Below are 7,712 nucleotides of genomic sequence, written 5' to 3' on the forward strand. Positions count from 1 at the left end.
AGATTCCTGACTTAGGACAGGTGCAAATTATATTTGAAAACAAATTTAGAGAATTTCTTTTTTCAATTTCATATAAATAAGAATTTCTCCATTTTAGAAACTATATTAACCCTAACTGATTTTTTTCCAAATTTGGTAGGCTGTCAGAAGTTAGTCTAATGGTCTAAGATATACAACTGTAAATTCCTATGAAAACAGGAAGAGACATCTGTTGTTTCCAAAGTGTAAGCATGCTCTGCCGTTGTACAATATGTTTATTTAAATCTAATAAGATAAGTTGTGTTGTCCTTTCAGAAAGTCCCAGGCAAATATGTTAACACTCTAGTTTAAAAATACATTATACTTTAAAAAAACAACATGTGCATTGAGGTCAATCAATCCATTACACTTTTATGTTATGATATATGCACTTTATAATTGAGCTATTTACTATATGTTTTCTCAAATCAATAGGAAGTAAAAGAAATAAATAGTAATCCTTTTCTCTGTAAGCCCCAATAAAGTAAGTACTCAGTCTCAGTTTTGTCTGGTCTTGTAGTTGGCTATTTTACTGGAGTCTGGGGTTACTGAGTTTGGTCCTCAGTGGTTCAAACAAAAGTCAATGATGGTTTTATTTGCTTCATCTCTGCCAAGCACAGCTCACACAAACAGATCAGAATAATCTTTACAATTATGGTGTTGGTTTCTCCAGTAGCCATGAGGACTCAAGAATTTCCTTAACCTTATGAGATAGCCTGTTTAAAACCAATCTCAGAATGTCTTGGTCAAAGCAAGGTATTTTTATGAGACATAGCATGTTATTAGCCCTAGTATTGCGATATTGTGTTGTGGATTGCTTTCCCATTTACATACACTCCACATCTTAATTCTTATAAAAATGTTCTCAAATTTCCCTGCAAGTTAATTTTTATGAGAATTGTAAGTTTACTATTTCAGAAACAACCCTGAAAAGGTCAATTGTTTTAATAAAAGTAATCCAGTATCATATCTTCTCATGAACTATTAACCCTAGTAATGTATGGTTTTGTTTTACTAATTATCCACAATATTTGATAGCCGATTCAGTTATTATTTTAATGTGTTGATTTATGAAGTGGTCCCTTGACTTCCATACACTTGTAATAAGGATTAATGAGCCATTTCCTTTGTGTATACTTTAGTCAAAATATTTATTAGGTTTGACATAATACAGTTTATAGCTTTAATAACCAGGCACCTTTTTAATTAACTGGTTTTGATCAAACTTAAGCTGTGTTGCCTGTTCGACAATAATTTCGTAAATTGCTTGATAGAATAATCGGTGTCTATTGGAAATACGATATTGTAATTTGAACACCAAAAAAACAAGACAGTGAAGATAATTTGATCTTGGTAAGATGTTTTTAATTAGTTTTTGTCGTCATTGATGAAAATTTATATTTTATTCTTTTGTTTGAAAAAAACGAACATTGACTTTGAAGTGTTTAAAAGTAATAATTATTATCACTGTGTGGTCAATAGACATGGAAATACTATAGTATTTTTATCTTTATTAGTACGCTAAATATGTTTTACATGAAGTCTTACTGGTACTTCCTGTATCCAATGTACTCAAGAATAGGTCTTGTTACACTTTTGCATGTACAAAAGATAATTATTTGATAATTTTAACAAGTTGGAATTATTTATTGCTAATATACATGGAATATATAATAGGGCGTAAAAATATTTTTTCAGGACTTTTATTTCATTTTTTGAAAAACAATCTTCACAAAATTGAACTTGATTATCATTGTATTTAAAAATTGCAAATTACAATACATATTACAATATGCTGCTGAGAGTTTTTGTAAATCTTTCATAATAGGTGTTAGTTCTATTACTTGAAAACTTCAAATATCAAAATGAGAAATTTGACATGTGAATACAATTTGCTTGATTCACATAGAATTACCTCCCTTGGTATGATCCTATAAAATACATGCAATAAAAAAGAAATAACAGATAAAAACATATTTAAATGTAAAAATATGGTATGGCATCCTGATTCATCAGTAAGTACAGTCATAACAGTAGGAAATTGCCTCAACTGTCCTGTTCTGTTCTAGTAGTAGCCCTAAGATTATAATATAAGGCAGTCTATTGATATCAGGCCTGTAACCAGGAATTTCCAAAGGGGGGTTATTTGGCCTCAAAAACTCGACTTAAACAGTCACAATTAAAACAGAACATTGTCTTTAACAGTCATTATTTGTTTTCAAGGGGGGGTTTGTTCAAACCCCCCTGGCTATGGGTATGGGTATTTGAGAGGCTAATGAAGAATTCTTTTAATTTCCTATTGACTCCATTAAATATTTGTCTTTTAAAAATTAAAAGAAAACAAGTTTGTTTCATAATTAAACAGGGTTTTCACCTCAAGAAAATGTTGACAACTGGTATTCACTATGCAAAATTTCAAATATAAGATGACATTTCAATTTTCCTGTATTTTTAAGAAATATTTATAGACCAAAAAATCTTCAACCTGTAAGATTTTGACATTCATTTGTTGTGACATCAGATAATGAAATTTACACCATAGGTGGTTTTACAATACACTACAATTTAAAGGTACTTTGACCAGGTACATGTCAACATTGAGATTTTTTTGATAAATTTAACTCCATACTACATAATGTTACATGATGTTTACAATCTTTGATCAGGTCTCTATTCAATGTTATTTTGTTATTATGTCAGTGGGCTGACTGTGATAAACGACTTTGTCCAGAAAATTTGTCACCTCTACAATTACTATAATTAGATAAGATCTAATGAGTAGGGACAGGTATTTCATAGGTGGAAATTAAGGTTAAAAGGTTAAGTTATCTATTATATTTGATGTAACCGACTATCATTTAGTGTCACATACTAAAATGTCAGAACTTTCTATTTAATTTTTATTTCTAGCTTTTAAATATGAATAAAAATATACTTTGATTTTTATCGACTCTAACTGTTTCTTAATTTTGAAATATGTTTGGAATTCTATTAAAAGTTATTAAAAAATATTTAAATTTTGATGTTCATAATTCAATATTTTTTTTAGATTTTTTAAATTTTTATTTTTTAAAAAGACACAAATTTAAAATGTTAATTAAATTTTTCCCCCAAAAGAAACTTCTTTTTCAATATTTTGTTATGTTTAGTAGTTTTCCCAAAACATTCCAGATAAGAAAATTAAATTAAATGAATGGTTATACTCTGTCACGATACTGCTACCTGATGTCAAAATTTTACTTTTTATATCTTTTATTATAACGTATTATGAAAATGTCTTTTTTATTGCAGATTTCCACATACACCTTATGTCATTTTTTACTTTTTATATGTAAATTAATTTTATGAAAATGCCCTTAATATTGCAGATATAATCACATATAGTCCAGAGACTCCAGACTAATACATACCTTACCATCACTAAGGTTAGTATATAAAAGCTATTATATATACTGTAAAAGCAGAAATTTTCGTGGACGATTTATAATTTCGTTTATTTCCTGGAAAAAATATATCCACGAAATTAAAACCCCCACGAAAATTTAATCTCCATATATCACTTCCATTTACTGGAAACCACAAAATTAAATCCCCATGAAATCTTATATAGAGTCAAAACCACGAAATTTTAGCCCCACGAAAATTTATGATTCTACAGTAGATATAGACATAAGTAGAAAAATCAATCATCTTCTATTTTCCAGAAAAAAGCGGTGAGAGGGAACAAAGTATGATAAATTAGGTGATAGAAAATCTTTGTTACAATATTGAATAGAACAACAAAAATTTAATCATTGGAGATAAATTGATATTTACGGAATATATTTCCCGTAATAATTTGGTAAGCAAACTTTGGAATCTATACTTCTAAAGGAAAAGAAAGATTTCATTGAGCCGCAACTCCTCTGAAACCATTCAAAGTAAAAAAAAAATAATGAAATGACAAGAAAAATACTGTGTTTTGTATTTCCTAAATTTGTCTTTGAAACAATCTTTTTGCAAAATTTTACGCCAATTTTTGAGAAAAATATTCGAACTTATGTAATGTTATCAATCTCAGTCTTATAAGTTTTCATGCATGCTCAGTCATCATACTGCCTGCGAAATTTAAAAACTCTTTGTTTGAACACTTGACAAAATTGCAGCAATATCCAGTATATCAATTATCCTCTCCTGAATTGAACAAATTTGGGTAAAATTTATCTTTCTTGGTAAATAACCACTTCTGCATTTATATTGTTTTATTTTAAATATGTTTTCAATATGTTATAATGTTATAATTTAATTTAACATAATATTGCCTTGAATTTTTAATAATGGTACTGATGTCAAAATAAAGGTCTAATTCAATATTGATGATTGTCACTTTTACTATTCTCAAGTTATGGTTCTTGATTTAGTTTGACATGGCTTTTTATAAAGATTCCATGCAATAACTTGAAATATTTGACCAAATCCATTTCAAATTTCAATATGTTATTTTTCATGACAAAATGGAATTCTAGGGTGGGTTTGATAATTTTCACTTTTGTTGTTTGGGAGTTATCTCCCTTACTTGCTTTGAAAATGACGATATATAAATGTAAGAAAAACCCAAATTTGCTGCAAAATTAAAGCCCCTTGTTTACAATTTAATACGAAAATCATCTGTCCCACTTAATTTAGTGCTTTACTAGTTTTTAGTTTATATTATTTGCAATATAAGTAAACATCAAATGATTCTCATGTAAAAATACATGTTTAAATCTTTAATATTGAATCATACCAATGTCATGAATGTTAGGTTAGAAAAAAAAACTGTTTTTGTTCATTATGAAACTTCAAATCAAATTTTAAAAATCTTTTCTTTAAAAAGATCAAAAAGCTTTCTACTTAATGTCTAAAGAAAATCCTATTTGATGAAGGTATAATATTAAAAACGTAAATTGACAAAAATTACATTAGCGCCAGGTAAATAAGATCAGAAGATCATGACATAAGTCTTTCATGTTATAGAAGCATAAATAGTTATTTCAATTTTTAAACATTTTATTGATAAAATTGAATAATAATTTTCTTTCTGAAGAAAAATGTAACTATTATCAATATTACTAATCAAAGAAAAATTTTAATGCATTTTGATATTTTCTCATAAGTTTTTTTTTTTTTTTTTATCTAATTGCTTTTGATATGTTTAAGTGATTATTTGAGAAATATGAGGTCACAATTGAATATCAGTTTTCTAAATGGTCCTGAACGATCCAATTAAAAAGTAAAAGGTCAATACATGGTCAGTTCACAAAGCACTTTCATACAAGTTTCTAAAAATTTCAAATTAATGTGAAAAGTGAAGACAAATTAAACACTTAACTGTCATATTAGATTTGAAATTTTAGAATCCCCATGATGTTATCATTGATGGTTTTCTTTGAAGGTGTCAAATCATTAAAAGCAGAGATTCAACTTACATGAAAGCTCTGCATTTCTACATGTATTTTTTTATATTAAACGTCAAATAATTTAATTTTGGATGTAAGACATCTTCTAATGGGCTGACAGTGTTTTGTCTATCAGCTCATAAACATAATGTAGTCATGTGACCGTAAAATCATCAATGTTTTCTCAAGATTTACTCTGGTTTAAAATGGAATTTTTAATTGAATTATAAGGAATGCCTTTAATTTTTTTTTCTGTCTATTCGAAAAAACATCAAAAGTGTGCTGCACACTTTAAAATAACCTGTTAGGCTGGTTATTAAGTGTGCACCACATTTTTATACGACCGCAAAAATTAAAAATTTTTTGGTCGTATATTGGTATCACGTTGGCGTCGTCGTCTGCGTCGTCGTCGACCGAATACTTTTAGTTTTCGCACTCTAACTTTAGTAAAAGTAAATAGAAATCTATGAAATTTTAACACAAGGTTTATGACCACAAAAGGAAGGTTGGGATTTATTTTGGGAGTTTTGGTCCCAACATTTTAGGAATTAGGGGCCAAAAAGGGCCCAAATAAGCATTTTCTTGGTTTTCGCACTATAACTTTAGTTTAAGTATATAGAAATCTATGAAATTTTGACACATGGTTTATGACCACAAAAGGAAGGTTGGGATTGATTTTGGGTGTTTTGGTTTCAACAGTTTAGGAATTGGGGGCTAAAAAAGGGCCCAAATAAGCATTATTCTTGGTTTTCGCACAATAACTTTAGTATAAGTAAATAGAAATCAATGAAAATTAAACACAAGGTTTATGACCACAAAAGGAAGGTTGGGATTGATTTTGGGAGTTGAGGTCCCAACAGTTTAGGAATTAGGGGCCAAAAAGGGGCCCAAATAAGCATTATTCTTGGTTTTCGCACCATAACTTTAGTATAAGTAAATAGAAATCTATGAAATTTTAAACACAAGGTTTGTGACCATAAAAGGAAGGTTGGGTTTGATTTTGGGAGTTTTGGTCCCAACAGTCTAGGAATAAGGGGCCCAAAGGGTCCAAAATTGAACTTTTGTTTGATTTCATCAAAAATTGAAAAATTGGGGTTCTTTGATATGCCGAATCTAACTGTGTATGTAGATTCTTAATTTTTGGTCCCATTTTCAAATTGGTCTACATTAAGGTCCAAAGGGTCCAAAATTAAACTTAGTTTGATTTTCACAAAAATTGAATCCTTGGGGTTCTTTGATATGCTGAATCTAAAAATGTACTTAGATTTTTGATTATTGCATGGCCCAGTTTTCAAGTTGGTCCGAATCGGGGTCCAAAATTAAACTTTGTTTGATTTCATCAAAAATTGAATAATTGGGGTTCTTTGATATGCCAAATCTTACTGTGTATGTAGATTCTTAATTTTTGGTCCCGTTTTCAAATTGGTCTACATTAAAGTCCGAAGGGTCTAAAATTAAACTAAGTTTGATTTTAACAAAAATTGAATTCTTGGGCATTTTTGATATGCTGAATCTAAACATGTACTTAGATTTTTGATTATGGGCCCAGTTTTCAAGTTGGTTCAAATCAGGATTCAAAATTATTATATTAAGTATTGTGCAATAGCAAGAAATTTTCAATTGCACAGTATTCAGCAATAGCAAGAAATCTTCAATTGCACAGTATTGTGCAATAACAAGAAATTTTCAATTGCACAGTATTGCAAAATAGCAAGAAATCTTCAATTGCACAGTATTGTGCAATAGCAAATATTTTCAAATTCACAGTATTGCACAATAGCAAGAAATATCTAATTGCACAATATTGTGCAATAGCAAGAAATTTTCAATTAGAGTTATCTTTCTTTGTCCAGAATAGTAGTTGAATCAACTTAAATTATTGTTTTATACAATATACAATGAAAATTCACTTTTACTACCAACTGATAACCATTCAGTGATAACAAGCACTTTATTTTTACATTTTAATATTTTATGATGTATTTAAATGAGTAGTTATTGTTGCAAACTCCATTAGAAATTTGAATTGAGATCAGTTTTGGAAAAAGGGAAAGGGGGATGTGAAAAAAAATGGGGGGGGGGGGGGGGGGTTAAATTTTTCTCATTTCAGATTTCATAAATAAAAAGAAAATTTCTTCAAACATTTTTTTGAGAGGATTAATATTCAACAGCATAGTGAATTGCTCAAAGGCAAAAAAAATATTTTAAGTTCATTAGACCACATTCATTCTGTGTCAGAAACCTATGCTGTGTCAACTATTTCATCACAATCCAAAT

General features: G+C 28.9%; 1 protein-coding gene across 7 annotated transcripts in view; it reads left to right on the forward strand.

Annotated features, from left to right (window-relative positions):
• Positions 1-7,712, forward strand: part of LOC139489725 (chondroitin sulfate N-acetylgalactosaminyltransferase 2-like) — a 57,215-nt gene that overhangs the window by 19,734 nt on the left and 29,769 nt on the right. For 4 of the 7 annotated variants that reach the window (XM_071276469.1, XM_071276470.1, XM_071276475.1 and 1 more), the window contains one exon: positions 3,387-3,443. The exons of 1 other annotated variant lie outside the window; for it this stretch is intronic. The gene's annotated coding sequence lies outside the window, so the exon portion shown is untranslated. Of the gene's footprint in view, positions 1-1,137; positions 1,372-3,386; positions 3,444-7,712 lie in introns of those variants that run through there. 2 more of the 7 variants (XM_071276471.1, XM_071276476.1) reach the window with 2 other exon arrangements.

Source organism: Mytilus edulis, chromosome 9 (assembly GCF_963676685.1).
Source record: "Mytilus edulis chromosome 9, xbMytEdul2.2, whole genome shotgun sequence".
In the NCBI taxonomy this organism is placed as follows: Eukaryota; Metazoa; Mollusca; class Bivalvia; order Mytilida; family Mytilidae; genus Mytilus; species Mytilus edulis.